This window comes from Aquarana catesbeiana, linkage group LG12 (assembly GCF_042186555.1).
Source record: "Aquarana catesbeiana isolate 2022-GZ linkage group LG12, ASM4218655v1, whole genome shotgun sequence".
Lineage (NCBI taxonomy): Eukaryota > Metazoa > Chordata > Amphibia > Anura > Ranidae > Aquarana > Aquarana catesbeiana.
In genome coordinates this window covers 138,451,751-138,476,213 of record NC_133335.1, presented here as the reverse complement: position 1 = coordinate 138,476,213, position 24,463 = coordinate 138,451,751, and the positions used below count along the sequence as shown (strand labels likewise).

The 24,463-nt window shown below is 44.2% G+C and overlaps 1 long non-coding RNA gene across 1 annotated transcript in view; it reads left to right on the top strand.

Annotated features, from left to right (window-relative positions):
- The first annotated feature begins 11,459 nt into the window (after positions 1-11,459).
- Positions 11,460-24,463, top strand: part of LOC141114069 (uncharacterized) — a 33,496-nt gene continuing 20,492 nt past the window's right edge. Inside the window, exons 1-2 of the long non-coding RNA XR_012236862.1 lie at positions 11,460-11,974; positions 24,096-24,214. This is a non-coding gene — a long non-coding RNA (uncharacterized lncRNA). The remainder of the gene's footprint in view (positions 11,975-24,095; positions 24,215-24,463) is intronic.

The window sequence follows — 24,463 nt, the reverse complement described above, 5'->3', positions numbered from 1 at the left end:
GTATGTGGAGATTTTTTTCCCTCCTTCTGCTGGAAAAATTGAACCTGGACAGAGGTAAGTTGGATGATAGCAAGAAAGAGGAGGAAGAGAAGCGGAGGTATAGAGTCATTCCTAGGTCGTTTGCCAATTGGCTGCAAGCGTTTGTTATTCTAGCTAGCGTTATAGAGGAAAAGGCGCCGGAGAATTGCTCCACTCTCTTTTGCTATTTAGATGCGATCGGAGAGGAGTATCGTGTTTATGGAGGCTTGGCCTGGCTCAGGTATGACGAGCAGTTCCGGCAGCGCAAAGCAATACGTCCATCTTTGCGTTGGGATCACAAAGACATAAAGCTGGGACTTCGTTTTTTCAGTCGGGGGCCAGCGGATCTTCTTCCTCTGGACAGTCGGCCGGAAAACGTAAGGGGTGTTGTTGGGCATTCAATGAAGGGAGTTGCAAGTTCAGAGCGAATTGCAAGTTCAAACACGAGTGCTCCGGCTGCGGGGGCTCCCATTCAAACAATAGATGTACACAAAGAGGCAAGGGGAACTTGCGGGTAAAAGGGAGGACTCCGGCGAGTATAACAAGGATGTGTCCATTTCTAGGTAGGTATCCAAAGCGGGAGGCAGTGGCACTGCTGGCTGCGGGATTCTCAGAGGGTTTTCGGATTCCGTGTAGGCTCACCCACCCCCCTCCGCCTACGGACAATTTGAAGTCAGCGCTGGCTTGCCCGAAAGTGGTGTCCCAAAAGTTGGCAAAAGTGGTCGAGCTGGGCCGCATGGCGGGTCCGTTAGCTTCTTTGCCCCTGGAAATCTAGTGGTTTCTCCATTGGGGGTGGTCCCCAAGAAGGAACCCAACAAGTTTAGATTGATCCATCATTTGTCCTATCCCAGGGGGGGGGGGTTCTGTGAACGAGTCAATAGACCCGGACCTATGCTCAGTGTCATATACGCCATTTGACGCTGCGGTACGGTGGGTCCGGGTCTATGGGCGGGGGGCTTTATTGGCAAAAACAGATATTGAATCTGCTTTTCGTTTGTTACCAGTGCATCCTGATAGTTTTCACTTGCTGGGTTGTAAGTGGAAGGGGTACTACTTCATTGATCAATGTTTGCCCATGGGATGCTCTATTTCGTGTTCTTTGTTTGAAACTTTTAGTTCGTTTTTTGAGTGGGTGGTCAGAGAGGTGTCTGGGCTTCCCTCGGTCATCCACTACTTGGACGATTTTTTGTGCATTGGGCCGGCCGAGTCTAATCAGTGTAGGATTTTGTTGGCTACGATGCAGCACATGGCGGAACGTTTTGGCGTTCCGCTGGCGGCGGACAAGACGGAGGGACCAGCTACAGTCCTCTGTTTTCTCGGTATTCTGATTGATACTGAGGCTATGGAGTGCCGCCTCCCGGAAGACAAGTTGACGGACTTGCGGGCGGCAGTGGTGTCAGCATGGAGAGCGGGAAAGTTGACATTGCGTTGGCTTCAGTCGCTTCTGGGAAAGCTGAACTTTGCCTGTTGGATTATGCCGATGGGTAGAGTTTTTAACCGCCAGCTGGCGGCGGCTACAGCGGGGGTTCGAGCTCCGGGGTATCACATTTGCTTGACCTGGGAACATAAGGCGGACCTGGGTGTTTGGGAATCCTTTTTGGATTCTTATAATGGCAGGTCAGTGTGGATGTCAGAAGCTATGTCCAGTTTTGATTTAAAGCTGTTTACCGATGCCGCGGGATCGGCGGGCTATGGAGCATATTTCAGGGGGCAGTGGAGAGTGGGCCCGCTGCCGTTAGAATGGCAGGAGGCTGGGTTTACTAGGAATTTGGCTCTTTTGGAAATGTTCCCGCTCGTTCTTGCAGTAGAGCTCTGGGGTTCTCAGTTTGGCAATAAGAAGATTCATTTTAACTGTGATAATATGGCTGTTGTGCAGGCTATCAATAGCGTGTCAGCTTCGTAGCCACTGTTAGTGCATCTGTTGAGGCATTTGGTGTTGGCATGTTTGCGTTGCAATGCGTTTATATATGCGGTACATGTCCCAGGGTGCACTAATTCATTGGCTGATGCTCTTTCTCGGTTTCAGTGGGGCAAGTTCCAATTGTTGGCTCTGGGAGCGGCGCAATTGGGAGTTCCTTGTCCAGCTCAGCTGTGGTGGATTGCCTTAGAGTGCCGGCAACGCTGATTCGGCGGACGGTGAGTGAGGCTACTTGGGCGATGTATTCGAAAACATGAGAGGAATGGTACGGTCTGGTAAGGAGATTTGCTGGTTGCTGATGTGGAGATTGGGTTTCTGGTGTTGTACTTTATAGGTCTGAATGTAGAGTTGGGAGTTTCAGTGTCAGTGTTGAATAGCAAACTGGCGGGGTTGGCGTTTTTGTTTAAGTTGATGGGTCAGAGGGATTTCACCAAAGATTTTTTGGTGCGGCAGGCGGTAAAGGGATACCGCAGGGGGCGGCGGCCGGTGGATGGGCTCCGTCTGGCGTCTTTTGAGTTGTTAGGCTCTTTGTTCAGGGTGCTGCCGGAAGTGTGTTTGTTGGGATATGAGGCCCTTTTGTTTCAGACCGCTTTTTCTTTGGCATTTTTTGGCGCATTGCGGATTGGGTAATTAGTTTCCTCGTCCAGAAAGGGGTCGGATGGCTTGCAGTTGGCTGGTGTCCATTGCAGCAGTAATTCAGTGGTTTTTTGGATTCGTAGCTCCAAGACCCACCAAGTGGGGAGGGGAGCGAGGGTTGAGTTGTATGGCATAACCGGGTCACCGGCCTGTCCGGTGCAGGTGGTATCACGTTTTTTGGAATCACACCCAGCCAAGGTTTGACCCCTGCTTTTGCATGCGGATGGTTCGGCCTTGTCTAAGTACCAATTTACAGCTGTGTTTCGGAGGTGTTTGGGGGTGTTGGGATTTTGTCCATCACATTTTTGCTTCACCTTCATTTCATATTGGGGCCGCAACAGAGGGGTTTGAGTGAGGGGGCTTTGCAAATTGAGAGGTGGGAATCGCAGCGGTACCGCTTATATGTGCGTCCTCAATTGCTTTGAGTGCTGGTTATGTGATGTGGGGGAATTTTCTGTAAATGTAAGTTGTACTGTTTGTCCCCTCTGTTATCTTAAGGGGGGAGGGCGGTATGGTTTGTCCTGCTGCTATGTGTATGGTGTTGTTTTTCTTTCGGAATAGGCCCCCTGCTTAATATAATGAATGGGCCACTCTTATGTCCACTGTGGAGCGAGAAGAGCGGATGTACGGCCTGACAGTCGGCAATTGGGCATTCCCAGGGAAGAAGCAGTGGTCCGTTGGATCGGGATGCCAGGTTTATTGTGGAGCAGAATAGTTCCTGAGTTTGATCGTTATGCCAGGCTGGATAGGCCACCCGATGTGTTAGTGGTACATGCAGGGGGGAACGATTTAGGGTTGCGGTCCATGAGGGAGTTAATAAGAGACATAAAGTTTGACTTCCTGCAACTTCGGGTTGATTACCCTGACCTGACAATCGTATGGTCTGATATGGTAGCACGTACTCAATGGAGGTGGGCCAGGTCAGTAGTTGGCATTAATAGGGACAGGCTAAGGTAAACAGGGCGGTGTCCAGATTTTTGATGCGCAATGAGGGTTTGGCGGTACGACACCATGAGTTGGAGGCTGAAACTTGGAGATACCTATGTGGGGATGGTGTTCATTTGAACACCGTCGGGATCGATATGTCGTGTCTGGGTTTGGAGGAGGGGATACAGAGGGCCCTGCGGGTGTGGAGGTCCACTCAAACCTAAGGTGTCAGGTTTGAGTGGTGTGGCGGGGTGCAAGGTCCTGTTTCAGCAAAAAAGGCATGGTGTAGGGACCCGTAAGAGTTACGGCTCCCAGTTGGTATATGGGTACCTGCCAGTCGTCTCCGAGTTGGGCTTCCACGACTGGAGGCCTAAAAAATGACTAGCAGGTACAGTTATGGGTTATGCCTATGGGGGACCTTGTGCTACATTTTGTGATAAAACTGGAGATATATTAAAAAAAGTTTATTTTGTTATTATGTTAATTATGTTAATTATTTATATTTTGGTTAATAAAATGGCTTCTATGGCCAATTTCCCCATTCCAGTGTTGAGTGGTTATTAGGGAGGAGTGGGGGTCAATGGGATAGCAGGCCACAAGCCATAGTTAATGCCATAGTCAAGAAAGGCCTGGAGCATTACCTGAAAGGTAATTTAGCGCAAGGCCCGCATGACAGGGGTTAAAGGGGCTTGTATGGGATAGGAAGGGGGTGGCAACTGTTAGTTGGAGTGCAGACAAGAGGGGGAGGAGCGGAGAGAAATTTTCTAGGAAAGGAATGGGAGGCGTTGATTGGCACGAGGATAGAGGGTAAGGAACTTCCCACCCGCCCGCCCTTCAATTTAGCTGGTACGGTGGAGATTTGCAGCAACCTAGGTGGTGGTTTGCGGCAATTGGCGGGGTGCAAGGTCCTGTTTCAGCTAAAAAGGCATGGTGTAGGGACCCTTATAGTTACGGCTCCCAGTTGGTATATGGGTACCTGCTAGTCGTCTCCGAGTTGGGGTTTCCACAACTGGAGGCCTAAAAAATGACTAGCAGGTACAGTTATGGGTTATGCCTATGGGGGACCTTGTGCTACATTTTGTGATAAAACTGGAGATATATTAAAAAAGGTTTATTTTGTTATTATGTTAATTATGTTAATTATTTATATTTTGGTTAATAAAATGACTGCTGTGGCCAATTTACCCCATTCCAGTGTTGAATGGTTATTAGGAGGAGCGGGGGTCAATGGGATAGCAGGCCACAAGCCATAGTTAATACCATAGTCATGACGTACCACCCCTCAGCATTTTAGGATCTGTCCACCACCAGAGGAAGAAAAAAAAGGACCTGTGACTTCACTGCACTGGGCTGAAAGTGGTTCTAAAGGTCAAAGGTTTTTTTTTTTTTTTTTTTTTACCTTTATGCATTGTCAGAGAAATGGCTGTGGGAGAAATAGCAATAATGCCAATAACAGAGATGGGCGCCACCAGTGCAAAGCTGCACGCATGCGGAGGATAGGCAAATCGGCACCCGCAGGTGCGCGACGGCGGAAATCAGCGCGTGTATAACGTGACAGATGGGATCCCTTGCTGGCCTATAAAAGGCTGCTGCTGTTTCCTCCAAATTGCCGGATTGTCGTCAGCTTCCCTGTGCCCCTGAACCTCTGTATCGATTCCTTGGACTTCCCGTTGTGACCCGGCTTGATCTCTTCTTCTGGCTTGTTCTACTGGCCTTCCTCCTGCTTGATTACTAGTGTATGACCCCGGCTTGCCTCATGGACTCTCTCCTATCTGTTACCAGACTGATCATCTGTGTGTGACACCCGGCCTGGCTTTTACTGCTGTTCCTGTATGCATGGACTGCCTTAGCACAGCTGGAGTTCCTAGAGACTTCTACCTCTCCATCCAGTCTGCAACCTTAGGCAGTCTCCGAGTGATCATCTGCTCAAGCCATCCATACCCATGCTTCTTTGGGCACTATATCTCCTGTACCACCCTCAGTGGTATACTGTACTTAGCCGCAAGGAGAGCCTCTCTTAGCACCTTGGCCTCTGGTCAGGAATGCGACATGCATTCTATGCATGAAGGTAAAAAACCTTCAGTGTGTAGCTTCCCTCTCAGCACCCCCCCCCCCCATTTTCCCCTGAGCCCAATCCGGATCCAGTTAAGTGCACAAGTGCAGAAGCTCTCCTGGGTCTCTCCCTTCTCGTTGGATCCCACTGCTGTCAATCACAGACAGTGAGGAGGGAGCGCAGGGCAGGGCTAAGCCATGCTGTTTGTGTCTCATAGACAGACAGAGGTGCCTGGGAAGCGAGCATGAGTGCCCCCCAGAGCAAAGCAGCTTGCTATGGGGGCACTTAGCAGGGGGGAGGGGCCAGGAACACCAACAAGGGACCTGGGAACAGGAGGATCAGGGCTGCTCTGACAAAACCATTGCACATCACAAAAACCTGACAGAGATTCTAATCGTTTTAAAATTTGTGGCCTGTTGGATTTTATATTTTATATTTTGGAGAATGAAACAGGAGGCACTAGAACTCACAAAAGTGGGTGGGAGCATCCAAATTTCTCAGTTGGGTGCATAGAGTCAGAAATGATGCAGAGTGATCTCACTATTGTCCAAGTGTCCAAGGTTTATAAGAAAATAGGAGCTGAATTAGTATATTAGGTGCCACCTCTGTCTACATAAAATACCACTTTGGGGGGTTAATTTTTTTGTGTCAGATCCTAGTTGCTTTTTAGTTGCTTTTTATCCCAGTTGTACAGCAAAATAATTTTTTCATTACTTGCACTCCAGATACAGAAATTTGTCATGTTAAAATGTTAGCCAGCTTTGGTATGTGTCTGTTTACCTTACAATAACCCTCTAACTGCTTTGCATACCAAAATTATGTTTAACTTCTTTTCTCCAAGACTTTAGAGGTTTTTAATTTTTAGATTGTAACAATTTCTTTTACATAAGCAGATAACTAGGCAAAAACATTTTAGAAAGCTCCTATGAAATGCACACTATTTTTTAAAGCAAATATTTATCCTAAATTGCATTCACCAATTTATGTATTTGTTGGGTCTAATAAATAATAAGGAAAACGTCTGCCCAGAATGGCAAGGTTGGGGATATGACAAACAATAATGATGAGTTGTATACAGAAGGGAAAATATTACAATACTTTGGCACAAGGGTAGGGCTTCTAATTTTTGGCAGCTGTTCTTGGTGTAAGTGCTCTTTCAGATAAATGTTTGGGTCCTAAATATATCAAAAAGATACCAAATGGACTTGCCTATCTCTTCTTCTTCTAAACATTCAAATGCCAGTCCTTAGATTAAACTTCATTCTGAATTAGTAAATATTATTAAAGGATAAGTTCACCTTTTTTAAAATGATTAAATGCACATCTTTTTGCAGGTAAAAAAATGTGCATTTATTATTTTTTTTACTTGGAGCCTGTAAAGCATTGCACCTGCGATCAGCAGATCGTGGGTACCATGCAGGACTCTTACAGAATTGTCTTTGTATCTGTCTGCTCATAGCAAGGGCAGGCAGATACACACTGACAGGAGGAGATGATGAACTACCAGAGCGCTCAACAGTGCCATGGTAGTTCATTGAAAACTACAAGCCAACAGCCACAAAAGCCTGTAGGTACTTGTAGTTTGCCATTCACAGAGCACTGTGAATGAATGACATGGCCAGGCAGGTGAAGCCCCACAGGACCACGTTATTTTCAAACAGTGACAGCAGGCGCCCGGAGAAGATGCCCTCTCAATGTCACTGGGGAGGGGGGGGAGAGGCTGAAGCTGCTGAAACATGTTACATGCTCCACCCTAAATATGGGTGGAACATGTAGCATGTTTCAAAAGGTGAACTTATCCTTTAAAAGGTACTGTATACAATGCTTTAGATTACTTTTGAAGATTTTATAATTATAGATATATAATAATACTAAAAAGTTTTCTTCATAAAATTTCCAACAATTCATCCTTCACATTTGAAACCAAGTAGGCTTGTGACCCAATGTCATAATCAGCAGTATACAATTGTACCTGTTATATCAGCCCTCAAATTTTCCACTCACCTACTCACATTTTGTGAGTGGAACATGAGGTCTGGCGAGGAGCTGGACTGCCAGGGAGCAGGGGGGCGAGCACCGCCATTGGGGGGGATGAATGGGAGTCGTTCTCCCAGACAAAGAGTGTGGAGGAACAGAGAGGGCGGCCGGATCATTGTGGAGGAAGAGAGCTGGCTTGTTCACAGAGCGGGGTTTGCCCGCTGTATCAGCTTACATTACATTTGCAGTCCGCATGCCGTCACACACAGCCCTGCCCTCCTGACCCCGCACCTGAGACAGACAGAACGCCGGTCCAATTCCAGGCCGCGTTCTGTCTGTCACAGGTGCGGGGTCAGGAGGGCAGGGCTGTGTGTGATGGGGCGCGGACTGCAAATATAACATAAGCTGATATAGCGAGAACAAGCTGGCTCTCCTCTTCCTTCACGCTATAATGATCCGGCCGCCCTCTCTGCACGGGTGAGGCTGCAAGATGGACACCTCTGAGGCTGCACGATGGACATAGGTGAGGCTGTACGAGTGAGGCTGCAATGATGGACACGGGTGAGGCTGCACGGGTGAGGCTGCACGGGTGAGGCTGCAATGATGGACACAGGTGAGGCTGCACGGGTAAAGCTGCATGGGTAAGGCTGCATTGGTGAGGCTGCAATGATGGACACAGGTGAGGCTGCACGGGTGAGGCTGCAATGATGGACACGGGTGAGGCTGCAATGATGGACACGGGTGAGGCTGCAATGAAGGACATGGGTGAGGCTGCAATGATGGACACGGGTGAGGCTGCAATGATGGACACGGGTGAGGCCGCAATGATGGACACAGGTGAGGCTGCATGGGTGAGGCTGCAATGATGGACACAGGTGAGGCTGCACGGGTGAGGCTGCAATGATGGACACAGGTGAGGCTGCACGGATGAGGCTGCAATGATGGACACAGGTGAGGCTGCAATGATGGACATGGGTGAGGCTGTGTTAGTGGGCATGGGTCACGCTGCGTTGATGGACATGGGTGGGGCTGCATTGATGGGCACGGGTAAGGCTGTATTGATGGGCATGGGTGATAAAGTTGTTGTTCATATTTATTTGTGTAACTTAATTCTGAATAAAACATTTAAGTGTCATTTCATGAGAATTTTTTGAGGTCGTGTATAGGGGCGGGATTAGGGGCGGGGCATGGTAGGGGTGTAGTAGGGGTTGGGTGGGGCAACTGGTGACGAGTAACCCTTAAGGCCTGGCTAGTAGCTCAGGACTTGAAATTTTGAGCCCTGTGTTTATTGTCTTGTTGAAAAAAGACACCAAAAAAGTCCATCTAGTTTAAAGTAAAGCCAGTATTGAAAAAGAATACACAGGATAGAGTTGAAAAATCAAGTTCACTCACAGATGCACCTGTGTTTCTCAAGGAAAGCCTTGTTATGCTGCACAAGCTTCTATATACCATAGATTCCTGTGCAGGATAAAAAGTTAACCCTTGAAAGTTTAAATTGAATTTATATTCTCAGTTTTCATCTGACTTTAGAAGCATTGTCATCTACAATCCTTAAACTCTTGAATGAAAAACATATCCTATTGATGATATTATAATACTAAAAAGTGAAACATCCACCTCATAAGATATCCATGGAATTTATGAACAAGTAGTATAATAAAATTATGTAATGCAGGTGTCACAACAACAACATTTAACTACATCCCTGTTTTAAAGGGGCTGTAAAGGCAGAAGGTTTTTTATCTTAATGCATTCTATATATTAATATAAAAAATGTTCTATGTTTAGCAGACCCCCTCAGCCCCCCTAATATTTACCTGAGCCCCCTCTCTATCCAGCAATGTCCACGAGTGCCTCGGCTGACCGAGACTCTCCCTCCTTATTGGCTAAAACACAGCAGTGGTGCCATTGGCTCCCACTGCTGTCAATCAAACTCATTTAGCCAATCAGGAGAGAGAGGGGGCAGGGCTGAACCACAGCCCCTTGTCTGAATGGATACACAGAGATGCAACTTGGCTCAGGTGCCCCCATAGCAGTCTGCTGGCTGTGGGGGCACTCAACAGGAGGGAGGGGCCAGGAGCTCCAGCAAGGGACCTGAGAAGAGGAGGATCCGGGCTGCCCTGTGCAAAACCACTGCACAGAGCAGGTAAGTATAACATGTTTGTTAATTTAATAGAAAAAAAACTAGACTTTACAATCACTTTAAGTGAAAGCAAGCAATTATCTGTCCTGATTTAATCTTGGCAGAGCAATTGTATATAGTTCATTAATCCATTTTGATTTTGTTCTGCACATCTTGTGAATATAAAAATAATAAACATTGTTCAGAAGGTCTGTAAGCTTCAAAGGGACATCTTTTAAAGAAGAATTATCTTATTATTATTTTACATTATTCGGTTCCTAATGGGTCAGAGTAAATGTAGTACTTTGTCCCATGTTCTTAAGTGCCCCGTAACATTAACTGTGATACCGGACAGGGCGTTCTCCCCTTGGCACACAACCAACCTTTCTCCGGCTCTCAGTGATTGCCTGAGGCAAGTAGCAAAAAAGAAGAATGCAGAGAGAGGGGATGCTAGGATGCCTCACCTCCCTCTGCATTCTTCTTGCTGGTGCTTGCCACAGGAAAGTGCTGGGAGCCAGAGACAGACTCTCACTATCAAAGCAGCCATCTCCTTGCTGTGCACCAATGGGGTGCCTTCTCTGAAATTGCAATTCATTTTCCAGGACATCTAGGAAAATAGGACAAAGGACATGTAGGACTTTGTCCCATAAGGAATTGAAAAATAATAAGAAAGCCTGGCACCGGCTATCAGAGTTTAGCTGCAGTAGATTTGTCCATCCAACTGTTTGAAGTGGTGCATTTGGGAAAATATGCTGCTTGTGCATATGTGGATAAACACAGATGAATAAGTAAAGAAAGGATTTGTAAGGGACTTTGCGGAGCCATGTCCTGGTAAGGTCATGTGATCCCATCCCTCAGGACTTTGAGTGAAACCATGGCCTGGTAAGGCCTTGTGTTTCCATCCCATTTGATTCAAAAGAAAGAGAACAAGAGGGGGCAGGACTTTATATGAAGCACTTGGTAGCAACAAGGTAACTTGGTGAATAGGTAGGAATTTAATTGGTTATAAAAAATATACGTACATGGAATGTTAATACACAGATATCAGAACTGACATTAAACATATTAATAACAGTAGTAACTATTAATGTCAGTAGTAGCTCAAAATAAGACAACAATAATATTCCAGAGTTCACCAAGGAAGAATTTGGGTACAATATTAGCACGGTAGAGCCTGCAGGACCTATTTGCCTCCCTAGGTCTATAGATAAAAATAGTATAGTAGTAACTTGAAATTCAAGAAAAAATGGGTAGCAGCACGGCAAATGGTAGCTCTACGCGTTTCGAGGTCTTTAAACCACTCATCAGGCGCAAGGCACGTGATGATTCTGAAATGAAGAGATAATGTACGAGTAAACAGATTGAAGTGAGGAATATGGACAGGGGCAGGGTGGGTAAACCCTACACAGAGTACATGGTAACTTACTCAGATGCATTGATTGGAGATAGGGTGGCCAGGCGCCACAACCACCCAGGGGCACCCCCAACCGAGAGCTGAGGTAGGCAGCTATCGAAGGAAACCCCAAGCAGGCTCAAGCCATGGCAGGCATGGAAATAATGAGGCACTCCTGTGAGGCAGTGGAAAAAATGAGTGAGCCAAAGAATTAGTGGGAAAAGTGAATGAAGTGGACAGTGGGCAAAAGGCCCATGCTGGTAAGGGAAAAGGCAAGTGGAGCAGTGAGAACAAGCCAATTGATAGAGTGACCAAGTGACTGAGCATCTGTGTATTAACATTCCATGTATGTATATATTTTTTATAACCAATTACATTCCTACCTATTCACCAAGTTACCTTGTTGCTACCAAGTGCTTCATATAAAGTCCCGGCCCCTCTCGTTCTCTTTCTTTTAAAACAGATGAATAAGTAACCAGCTTTTACATGAGTATGGTGCGTACAGCCATTCACTTGTATTAGCAACTGTATCTTGCACCTGGGCATGGGCGATTTTACACTAGAAAACTTTCCAGCATATAAAAGTTGAGGGCGGCGTAGTTTCCTCTGACATGGTTGGATGTGGTTAGCGTGAGCTCTGTGTGCAGCCTCGAGTTTCGGGCAATATCTTGAAGTACTGTATACCCTCAGCTCTGTAGATCCAAGTGGTATTGACTTACTGTGTCAGCAGGTGGCCATATGAACAAAGACCAGCAACATTCGTGGTGGAGCGGCTTTGGGAAATCGCGGGAACGAAGAAGCAGGATAGCAGGCGCAGCTCTTCACAGACAAAGATGCACAAAAGCTGAGTACTCCTCAAGCTGACAAGCCAGAGAAGCAGCCCAAGCTGACTGTTGGCTGCTATACAGTCAAGTAATGCTGCTCTAACAGGTAAGATGGAGGAATTTAATATAGATATCGGGCTTCTCAGACAAGAACCCAGAGTCACTCCTTATTGGTGGAGGGGGCCTTGGTTGATAGTTTTTATTGTTGAGAGAGTTTTAGCACATGCACTTTATAAGGGGGGGTTGGGTTTTTATTGGGGGGGGGGGTTATGATATAAAAAAAAGAGGGGGAAACAGCAAGGCATACAAAGGGAAAAGAGAAAGGGAGGGAAAAGGAAGAAAGAAGAAAGAAAGGACTTTTTTTTTTTTTAATGAATTTAGTTTGACACATTGTATATGGGATGAACTTAGATATATTACACTGGGGAGTTTTGATATTCTATGATATATGAACTTATTCTGACACACATTTGTGATTGAACTTGTATTGTATTTTATGGCATATGTTTTTATTTAAACATACTGTATATTGTATTGGGGATAAATTAAGATATGGTACACTGTTTTTTTTAAAATATATTTAATGATATATGAATTTATTTTGATGCATAGCTGTGATTTGCACTTTCATGAAGAGGGGCTGGTGGTTGATATTATTTATTGTTGGGAGGGTTATTAGCACATTGTCAGGGACATGGCCGTCCCAGTACTGGCAATGTTGCCCACACCCTCCATGGACGCCCACGGAGGATTCTGAGACGTGCACAAGTGTGCGCCGCACATCAGCGCGCATTGGCACATGCCAGCGTGCATCAGCGCACAGGCACACGCAATATGGCACATGCGCGGCGGCGCACAAGTGGCGTGACAGACGCTGGTGCCAGTGGCCCTATTTAAGCCAGCCTGTGACCACAGGACATTGCTGGATTGCCTCCTTAGCTCCCTTGTGTACTTTGACCTTGCTTCCTGATCTGTGAATACCCGTTGTGACCCGGCTTGCCTTGACCTTGCTTCCTGATCTCCTGGTTTGACCCTTGGCCTGCTTCTGGACTCTGCTTCTGCATCCTGATCTCCCGGCTTGACCTTCGGCTTGTACCTGGACCCTGCCTGTGTATGACCTTGGCTCGCCCCTGTATTTACTCTGGACTGACTTATCTGTGTATGACCCCTGGCCTGTCTCTTGGTTTCTCCATTTACCTGAACACTGCAAGTTCTGCTTTGCCAGCATTGGCCATCCCTCAGTGGCCGAGCTCATCGGACTGCAAACAAGCACCTGGCCAACCATGCTTCTTTGGGCACCGCTCTTCCTGTTCCCAAATCCAGGAATGCGCTACACTTAGCCGCAAGGGGAGCCCTCTTAGCATCTCGATCTCCATACCCGCATCTGACACACATGCACTTTATAAGGGAAGGGTGAGATGTGTGAGGCCCCCATCCCTTTTGTTTTCCTCCCTGGGGTTGTAAAAGAAATGGATATCTAATGACAAAAATTTGGGGTTTGTAGACCCGGAAAGGCTATGAACACTACGTAATGCCTCCATATAGGTAGATGCTATATGTAGGAAATGCCCCATTTTTTTTTTTTTTTTTTGTTCTATGGATGAGGTATACCGTTAAAAAATGATAAAGCATTGTGTATAACAGTTGCCGCTGGGTTTCATCATGAGAAGTTAATCTTTATGTGCGGGTTGATGGAGTACTCCTCGAAAGGTTTATACCTCTGTTTGTATATAAGACAGGCTAGGGATGGCTGATCAGTGTACGTTTCTTTCATGGAATGTTATATCCCTGGGATAACAGTGAAACAAATGCAAGTATTTTCTATTATATGTAAATCCCAGGCTAAAATAATATGTTTGCAAGAGACACATATGATGAAAGCCTTAATTATCTTAAGAAATCTTGGGTTCGGTGGTCATGCCATGCGTGCCATACAATCTATTTGAGGGGTGTTACATTGATGGTACATCAAACGGTGTATTGGTAATGTATGCAGTTTAAAAGGTATCCGGATGGTAAATTCATATTTGTGTATGCCAGGTTATATGCATTACCATTTGTAATTATGGGACTATGTAACCCTCTCCCGACCAATCTTAGGGTGTTGAAGGAAGCAGTGTTATTTATGGCACAGTACCCGGACGCCCATGTTATATGTATGGAAGATTTTATTATGATAATGGACTTAGCTTTGGACAGATATGAGAAGTCAATTGGGGGCCGAGCGGGGGGAATGGGTATTCTTGGCAAGATCATCAAAGAGGCTGGTTGGGTGGATATATGGAGGATTAAGAACCCTCATACTAGAGTATATTTATGTTCGGTACCAAGTAAGGAATGTATGCCTTGGATAGATCCAATGCTAGAAAATGAGAAAATTAGTTAGTACACTTGGTTGCTTATCTTCCCAAGGGAGTATCGGATCATTCACCATTGGTATGTAAGTTGGCAATATGCCCTACGGGAAGATGCCCAGGGTGGAAAGTACATCCTTAATGGCTGACCCAGATTGGAACTAATGATCGAATATTGGATCAATTGAAGTTAAAGAGCGTAGCTAATTTATTTATGTCTAAGTGGGAAGAGGAATCCATTTTTAACAACATACCAAAGGATTTAATATTATATAAAAGATAAATTGATGATTTAATGAAGGTTTGAAGAGGAGATAAAGAAAACTTGAAAGATTTTTTTGTACAACTCAATACAAACCAGAATGATATATATTTGTCCTTTGAATACCATGAAAAAAACATTCATTATCTGGACCTCCATATATATATATATATATATATATATATATATATATAAAAAAAATCAAGAAGACATATTTTAAACCTGTTGAAAGAAACAGCTATATTCCAGTTGATAGCTGTCATCGCGACCCATGGCTGATCAATATACCAAAAGAAAAAAAACGACTACGAAGGAATTGTAGTAATAAAGAGAGTTTTAAAGAACAAGCTAAAATGATTGGAGATTTATACATAGGGACTACAATGAAGGGAAAATGCAAGAAGTTGCTGAGTTGGAAAGAGAGGATTTGATTAAGGATAAACCAAGAAACACAAGAATCACATATGACCTACCAATCATTATGAATCATACTGTCCAATTCAAACAAGTTGAGACACTTTTTTAAAAAACACTGGTCAATTTTTGTTGGGGGATAGACAGTCATGGACGACTCTACTGGAACAACCTAAGTTTACTTATAGAAGGGTGGCTACTTTACGTAACATTGTTGCTAAAAATGTACCTGATCCACCTATTAGATCTGAAAATCCCACCTTCTTCCTAGGGAAAGGTTTTTTCCCTGCAAGAGGTGCTTTGCATGTAGAAATACAAAATGTAATGGTCCAAAATGTGTGACATTCATACAGTGCCTTGCAAAAGTATTCACCCCCTTGGCTTTTTACCTATTTTGTTACATTACAGCCTTTAGTTCATTTTTTTTAAATCTGAATTATATGGGATTTATCAGAACACAATAGTCTAAGTTGGTGAAGTAAAATTAGAAAAATATATACATAAAACTATTTTTCAGACATAAAAAACTGATAATGGGCATGTGCGTATGTATTCACCCCCTTTGTTATGAAGCCCATAAAAAGCTCTGGTGCAAACAATTACCTTCAGAAGTCACATAATTAGTGAAATGATGTCCACCTGTGTGCAATCTAAGTGTCACGTGATCTGTCATTACATACACACACCTTTTTGAAAGGCCCCAGAGGCTGTAACACCTAAGCAAGAGGCACCACTAACCAAACACTGCCATGAAGACCAAGGAACTCTCCAAACAAGTAAAGGACAATGTTGTTGAGAAGTACAAGTCAGGGTTAGGTTACAAAAAAATATCCAAATCTTTGAGGATCCCTAGGAGCACCATCAAATCTATCATAACCAAATGGAAAGAATATGGCACCACAGCAAACCTGCCAAGAGACGGCCACAAACCAAAACTCATGGACCAGGCAAGGAGGGCATTAATCAGAGAGGCAGCACAGAGAGCTAAGGTAACCCTGGAGGAGGGGCGGAGCTAGCGCGCAGCATGTAAGGAGCGTCTGACCGGAGCTCCGTCTGCAGACAAACTATCCTGATAAAATCCTGGGACAGCAGCGCTTGTTTTTTCGGCCAGCGGCTGGGGATGTGTGCTGGGATACATCAGGCACCCTCAGGGATGGTAAAATACGGCCCTCCGTGCCCCAAATCCGCCGGTGAGCGGCTGGCACAATTCGCCTGGGGCTCTCAAAATGGCGCTGGAACACAGGAGGAGGAGGAGGAATGGCCGCCGCTGCAGAGATCCACAGGGACACCGCCTCAGGCATCCTCATCCTCAGCAGTGGACAGGGTGAGTCCTAAGCCCCAAAGAGAGGTAGTGATACACAGGGGAAGATCGCTGGACAGGTTGAAGGATCGCTGGGCGAGAGCTGACAGGGAGGTGGTGGGAGAGGAGGAACCGTCCCTGTCACAGATAATGGCGGCCATTCAGGGAGGCCAAGCAAAGTTACTAGATCATTTTGAAGAGCTAAGAGTGGAGTTCTCATTCATCAAGCATGATATGCAAAAACTGAGGGAGAAGGCACAGATTACAGACCGCCGTGTTACTGCTTTGGAGGATAATATAAGACCCTTAGATACTGCAACACAGGTGACCAGAAAGACCCTATCTGAACATACTTTAAAGATGGCCGACATGGAAGACCGTATGCGAAGAAACAATATAAGGCTGGTGGGGTTCCCAGAAGGAGTGGAGGGAAAGCATCCAGAGGAATATCTAGAGAAATGGCTGATTGCTAATATGGCGCCTGACACCTTTACAAAGATGTTTGCTATTGAAAGGGCCCATCGAGTTCCAGGCCGGGCCCCTCCAAAGGGAGCCCCTCCCAGGTCTATGATAGCAAAAGTGCTTCACTTCCGGGACCGGGAGAATATTCTAAGGGGAGCCAGAGTGGGCCCTGAGATGACTTCTGATGGAAATCGCATATCAATATATCCTGATTTCTCTGCCGTTACTCAGAAACAGAGAGCTTCATTTCAACCCATAAAGAAAAGATTAAGGGATCTCAACTTGATCTACAGCATGCTATATCCTGCTAAGCTGCGCATTGTGGAGAATGGAAAAACGCTTTTTTTCACAAATCCTACTGAAGCGTCTGAATGGCTAGACTCTCGTGGTCATCGGAGAAATAGAGCCTCTCCTAGATCGCTTTAAGGAAGATGAAAATGTGTGAGGCAACTGTCTTTTTGGGTGAGAGAATACTAATTGGAAAGAATACTGTCTGCCTATCTGACTGTATCTTGTGATATATCTCTCCCTGCCTTACTAGTTGACCCCTTCCCCCCTTTTTTTTTTTTTTTTTTTTCTCCTTGCTATAACATTAATTTTTTTTTCTTCATGCTGAAAATATTGCTGGAACAGGAGATCTGTGTATTGTGGATGCAATCTCTTCCTGATGGTTATCCTTGGGGGGGGAGGGGGAAAGTTGATCCTTTGGGTCTGTCTCTGGGACAGGTCTTTTTCCCATTTGGAAATTTTTTTTTTCTTTTTCTGGAGGACTTCTCTATAGATACTAGCGGCCCAAATACAAAAAAGAAAAAAGGAGGGTGAGAAGAAAAAAAAGGAAGGAGGAAATTTTTTTGTTTTATATTGCCGCTGTCCTATGTTAAAAAAAGATATACAGTGTCTGCAGATGGAACTTGAAACTGCAATTTACTGGAACAGTTTTTTTTTGCTGGGAGTAAAGTTCTTTTTCCTATTTTTCTAGGGAAAACAGAGTTTTTATTGACTTATTATTTTTATTGTTTTCTAATGCTAAGTAGTACTGTTACTTCCAAGTAACCTGCCTTATGTGACTAGTTTTGAGTTGCATCTCTGCTGCTAATTCATTGTGGTTATGGGAAAAAAGTGCCTGGTATGTTGGGACTGGGTGCAGGGAGGGGGGAGGGGAAGGGTTGGAAACTGTAATTTTTGGGTTTGTCTAAGTCTGTCTTTGGTGGGGGTGGTTCACATTTGCTGTTATTACAGGAAATTCTCTCAAATGTTCTGCATGCATCGCCCGCTGCAAATACTGGGAGAGGCCTGGAGCCCATTGGGATGGCTGGATTCGACAGGTGTACTGGGGAGGGCCGCCTACTACTACAATTATAGATATGGCGGTTAGTCTCAAAATTTTGGCCTGGAACGTACGAGGCCTCAATTCTAAATTCAAGCGCTCCTTGATTTTTGATTATGTTAAGAAACACAAGCCCATATAATTCTATTCCAGGAAACGCATCTACAGGGCTCCAGGGTTCTCTCCTTAAAACGAGCACATATTGCCGGGGCTTATCATGCTACTTACTCTTCGTACGCACGGGGAGTTTCCACTTTGGTTACCAAGGCTATGCCTATTTCGATACATGCGGTTCGGACTGATATTAAAGGGAGGTTTGTGGTATTAGTAATCCAGGTGATGAATAAATTTCTAACGATAGTGAATTTATATGTACCTCCTCCTTTCTCGCTAGCTCATTTAGATGATATGCTACGGATAGTTTATGAGGTAGCGGTGGGGAGGATATATATACTAGGAGATTTCAATACTGTGGCAGACCCTGCTCTGGAGAGACTTGGGGCGGTATCCGGCACGTCGGCTCCTTTAGCGGGATGGTTGTCTGCACATGGTTTCAGAGATGTCTGGCGTTTCCATCATCCTGGAGTGCGGGAATACTCCTGCTACTCTGAAACGCACAAGACGCTGTCCAGGATAGACACCGTCCTGACTGAGGGAGACGGGATTCAGTTGGTTCAGGGGGTTTCATATTTGCCCAGAGCCATATCAGATCATTCCCCCATGCTACTGGAACTTAACCTAGGACCAAAGCCGGGTTTAAGGCTATGGCGAATGGAGGCGAGTTGGCTTCAAGAGGAGTATATTAAAATCAAATGTACAGAGGCGATCAAACATTTTTGGGCAGAAAATACTGGCTCCGCATCCACACTTCTCCAATGGGAGGCTTTTAAGGCCACGCTGCGGGGGGTGTTCATGACGGAGGTCCGAAGTTTTAAAAAACAACTGGCCTCAGAGGTACAATTTAAAGAGACTGAGGTGACGCTGGCGGAAGCTGAATATGTTAGAGACCCTACTACAGAAAGACTACTGACTTTACAAACCAGTACAAGGGAGTACAAGACGATCCTCACAGATCGTACTACAAAATTAAATTTGGCACAACGCAGACGTATATTCGAATTTGGAGACAAGAATGGCAGGCTTCTGGCATACCTGGCGAGACCTGACTATATCCCGGTATATATTAAGGCGGTGTATGATGATTCTAGGATTGAAATATGTGACTCGGCCGCTATCCTGGATATTTTCGCTCGTTTCTATAAAAAACTATATAGCTCTTGTGCCCCCTTGGAACTGGAGAAACTGGGGAAATACATTGCTGACGTAGAACTACCTAGATTGACAGAAGAAGACAGTACTGCTCTAGAAGCGGGTATTACGGTGGAAGAGGTAGAGAAGGCGATTGCCTCCTTTCCGCCCAGGAAGGCACCTGGACTGGATGGCCTTCCCTCGGAATGGTACAATACTTTTCGTTACGGTATGGCCCCACGCCTATTGAAAGTTTTTAATACAGCTAGATCGGATGGTAGACTCCCTCCCTCTATGAGGGAAGCCCTGATTGTATTAATACCTAAGGGAGGTAAAGACCCTCGAGAATGTGATTCGTACCGTCCAATCTCGCTGATGAATATGGACACAAAAATCCTTGCAAAAATATTAGCTGGTAGACTGCAATCTGTTATACTAAATTTAGTGGACGCTGACCAAACTGGTTTTATACAAGGTCGTTGTGCACAGATGAATATTAGGAGACTATTTATAAACCTTCAGATAGCCCATGACAATTTGGGGACTAGAGTAGTGGCTTCTTTGGATACAAAAAAAGCCTTTGACTCCGTAGAGTGGACATATCTGTTCCACCTCCTTGAGTCATATGGTTTTGGCCCTTGTTTTATTGCTTGGGTGAGGTTACTCTATACGGACCCGCTGGTAAGATTAAGGGTAAATGGTATAGTTTCGGATTCCTTCCCTATTTTTAGAGGTACCAGGCAGGGGTGTCCGCTTTCGCCCCTCCTGTTTGCCTTGGCAATTGAGCCTTTAGCGGTCAAACTAAGAACCACATCGCAATTGGTGGGACTGAAACTGGGCAATTTTGAGGAGCGAGTTTCGCTTTATGCCGACGACATGTTGTTATACTTGCAGGATCCAGGGCCCTCATTATTAGAGGCTTTCCGATTGGTTCAGGAATTTGGAGATTATTCTGGATTCCGGATTAATTGGAAAAAATCTTCCATTTTCCCTATTGATGAGGGGGTGGTGATCCCGAGGGAATGTCCCATTCCACTCTCCACATCTTTTAAGTATCTAGGGGTCGAGATCCAGCTTCCTATCTCTACGTTCTTGGAGAAAAACTTGACGCCGGTCATACAAAATTTTCGGGAGAAGGTGCGGAAATGGCAGAATTTACCGATTACCCTATTGGGACGGATAAATTTATTTAAAATGATCTTCTTGCCGAAATTTCTTTACATTCTCTCGAACTCTCCGGTTTTTGTGACTCTGAAGGTTTTTAAAAATATAGATTCCATTATTGTGGGGTTTCTTTGGGGCTCTAAAGCACCCAGAGTCTCCTTGGCGATTTTAAAACTGCCAGTTACAATGGGTGGAATGGCGTTACCAGATTTGAGGTCTTACTTTCTGGCGTCGCAATTATCCTTTCTGCACTGGCGATTTTTCCCTTTAACACCCAATGCTACTGCCCTGTTGGAGGCTGCTGTTGCCTCCTCGCAGGAAACACTTCAAAATATGCTGTATAGGAAGGGGATACCAGGGAGAGAGGTGGGATCCGTAATGACACTACCGGGGAAAGTGTTCTATATATGCTCCAGACGTAGGAAGGATGATCCATTGTGGTTGTCACCGAACAATCCACTATGGTATAATAAGACACTTGCAGAGTTTTTGAAACTAACTGACGGACATAACTCTTGGGCTAGACATGGCATAAAATACTTACATCATATATATCAGGACAATCGCTTCTGTACATTTGCACAGCTGAGAGAGAATTTTGAAATACCGAGGAACTGGTACTTTCGGTATGTCCAACTACACCATGCTGCGCTTGCGCAGTTTGGCGCTGATGAAATTATAGTTCAGAATACTGACTTAGAGAGGATTCTGATGGATCCGGACCCGAAAAAAAGAATTTCTAGATATTATGGGGCGGTGGGCCCAGGGGTGGGGACTACAACCTCTAGATCTATGGAACGTTGGGTCACGATTGTCCCTGAGCTGTCGGAAGAAATGTGGCAGGAGGTGTTGGATACATATCTAATATCCGTGGTCTCTTCCACGGATAAAATGATTCAATTCTGGTACCTACATCAACAGTACTATACACCTACTAGATTGTATCGAATGCATAGACGGGAATCGGCTATTTGTCATAAGTGTGGGAGGGCGGAGGGTACTTTCTTACACATGACTTGGGAATGTGTAAAGGTAAGACCATTATGGTCGCAGGTGACAGAATTCATTTCGGAACAGTTTGATTTGCCAAATATTTGCTCTCCCTTAAGGTGTCTCCTAGGGGTGTTTGGACAAGAACAAATGAGTACACACACAAAATTATTTCTGAGAATTTTATTTTTTGGTGTACGAAAGCTTATTGCCAGAAGATGGATACATGATGAACCGCTGACACTGGGGATGTGGAAAAAAGTAATTAACTCTGATGTCTTGATGTATAAAATGACGTATGAAGCTAGGGGGGCCTCAAAAAAATTTCAAAAAGTATGGTTTAGATGGGTTGACTCTGCTGATACCCTGGAAGGCGAGGGATAAATATTTTGCGGGGAGGCTGTTTTTTGGATTTTTTTGCCTATTTCAGGAAAGTGAATAGGCAAAGGACGGATGATAGTGAGCTCAATTTTTCTGTTTGGGCTGATGAGAGGGTGGTTGTTCCTTTTTTTCTGGTTCGCTTTACTTTGTGGGCCATTCTACCAAAGACAGACTTATGGGTGGGTGAGGGAGGGAGGGGAGAAGTTGCTGGTTGTAATATGCTGGTTGTTTTTATTTTTTGTTCTGGTTTAAAAATGCACATATACTGATTGAGTGATAAGGACGGCGAACTCAGGAATCTACATGTATGAACACGGAAATATATTTTTTACTAATGAAGGTTAAATTGTTCAATGTACGCCTCTATTATGATTTGTATGTCACGTCATTATCAGATGTAATGTATAAATTTTGACTCTGTGCGCAATAAAAACTTTTGATAAAAAAAAAAAAAAGGTAACCCTGGAGGAGCTGCAGAGTTCCACAGCAGAGACTGGAGTATCTGTACATAGGATGACAATAAGCCGTACGCTCCATAGAGTTGGGCTTTATGGCAGAGTGGCCAGAAGAAAGCCATTACTTTCAGCAAAAAACTAAATGCCACATTTGGAGTTTGCGAAAAGGCATTTGGGAGACTCCCAAAATGTATGGAGGAAGGTACTCTGGTCTGATGAGACTAATGTTGAACTTTTTGGTCATCAAAGAAAACGCTATGTCTGGCGCAGACCCAACACATCACATCATCCAAAGAACATCATCCCCACAGTGAAACATGGTGGTGGCAGCATCATGCTGTGGGGAAGTTTTTTAGCAGTCGGGACTGGGAAACTGGTCAGAGTTGAGGGAAAGAAGGATGGTGCTAAATACAAGGATATTCTTGAGCAAAACCTGTACTACTCTGTGTATGATTTGAGGCTAGGACAGAGGTTCACCTTCCAGCAGAACAATGACCCCAAACACACTGCTAAAGCAACACTTGAGTGGTTTAAGGGGAAATATGTAAATGTGTTAGAATGGCCTAGTCAAAGTCCAAACCTCAATCCAATAGAAAATCTGTGGTCAGACTTAAAGATTGCTGTTCACAAGCGCAAACCATCCAACTTGAAGGAGCTGGAGCAGTTTTGCAAGAATGGGCAAAAATCCCAGTGGTAAGATGTGACAAGCTCATAGAGACTTATCCAAAGCGACTTGGAGCTGTGATAGCTGCAAAAGGTGGCTCTACAAAGTATTGACTTTAGCAAGGTGAATAGTTATGCACATTTACTTTTTCTGTTATTTTGTCCTATTTGTTGTTTGCTTCACAATAAAAAAAATACATCTTCAAAGTTGTGGGCATGTTTTGTAAATTAAATGATGCAAATCCTCAAACAATCCATATTAATTCCAGGTTGTGAGGCAACAAAACACAAAAAATGCCAAGGGGGGTGAATACTTTTGCAAGGTACTGTATCTAACATCACAAAGAAAGAATATCCAATCAGGGATTTTATGCCATGCAGAACGGAAGGGGTAGTTTATATTTTACAATGTCCATGTATGAAGCAATATGTAGGAAGAAGCAAACGCCCTTTGTGGAAAAGAATACGGAACATGTCCAGAATATATGTAATGGTTTTCCCAAACACAGTGTATCTAGACACTTCACACAATGTCATTCGAATGATCCATTTGGTTTAACATTTTGGGCAATTGTAAATAGTAACCCCATTGGAAAGGAAGCAATAAAGTCAGAGATTAAGTGAAAGTCCATATGGATTTTTGAACTCCAAAGTTTACACCCATATCGTATGAACATTGGTTTTGACTTGAACTGTTTCATCTCCTTATTGACGTATCATTTTATGGAGATGCTATTTATATGCTATGCTATACATATATATTTATGTATGTGGTTTTGTGGTCCCTTAATAACCCTTAATAATGTGGTTATGTGGTCCCTTAATAACCCCCTTTTTTGAATATTTTATATTTTCTATTTCAATTCTCATATTCACCATGTTGCCTAGTAGATGTGGTTATATTGTACCATACATTAATTCTGGTATATTTATTTAATTTTAATGTAGTATGGCTATATTAACATCTCTGAGCATATAATATTCATTTTTAGACTGTCAATTCATTGATAATGTTGTGATAAATTATAAGGTTTTAACTATATTTTTATTGGGAATTTTTTGTACAATCAGGACTACATAGTGAACATTCGTCATAAGCACTTAACTGGCAGGATATTATGTTAATTCTATGTAATTAATAGCATAGCCGCTATATGTGGTTAATTTTGTATTAGCAACATGACCCGATGATTCACCCATCACCTAGGTTACAAGAACACACAACTGGGCTCTTTGAAGAAGTCACGTGACAAGTGACGCAATGCATCGGTTGGAGCTGGTGACGTCATTTCCAGTGTCTCATACATCAGAATTAGCAGTGAGGAGGTGAGGAGCTTGCAGCTTGGAAATATTACTTGCATTCAATACAAGATGTGGAAATTGTGAGTGCACAATTCTTATGTTTTAATAAATCTATTTTTAAATGGCATTGCACAATTAACTTCTTTTATATGTTTTGAGTAACATCTGAAAATCGATTTCCAAAGAAAGTGTGTGTCCTTAATTACCGGAGCTGGTGTTCCTGATGATTGAAGGTCTCCTTTTTTTTTTAACAGAAAAGTTTTTATTTAACAA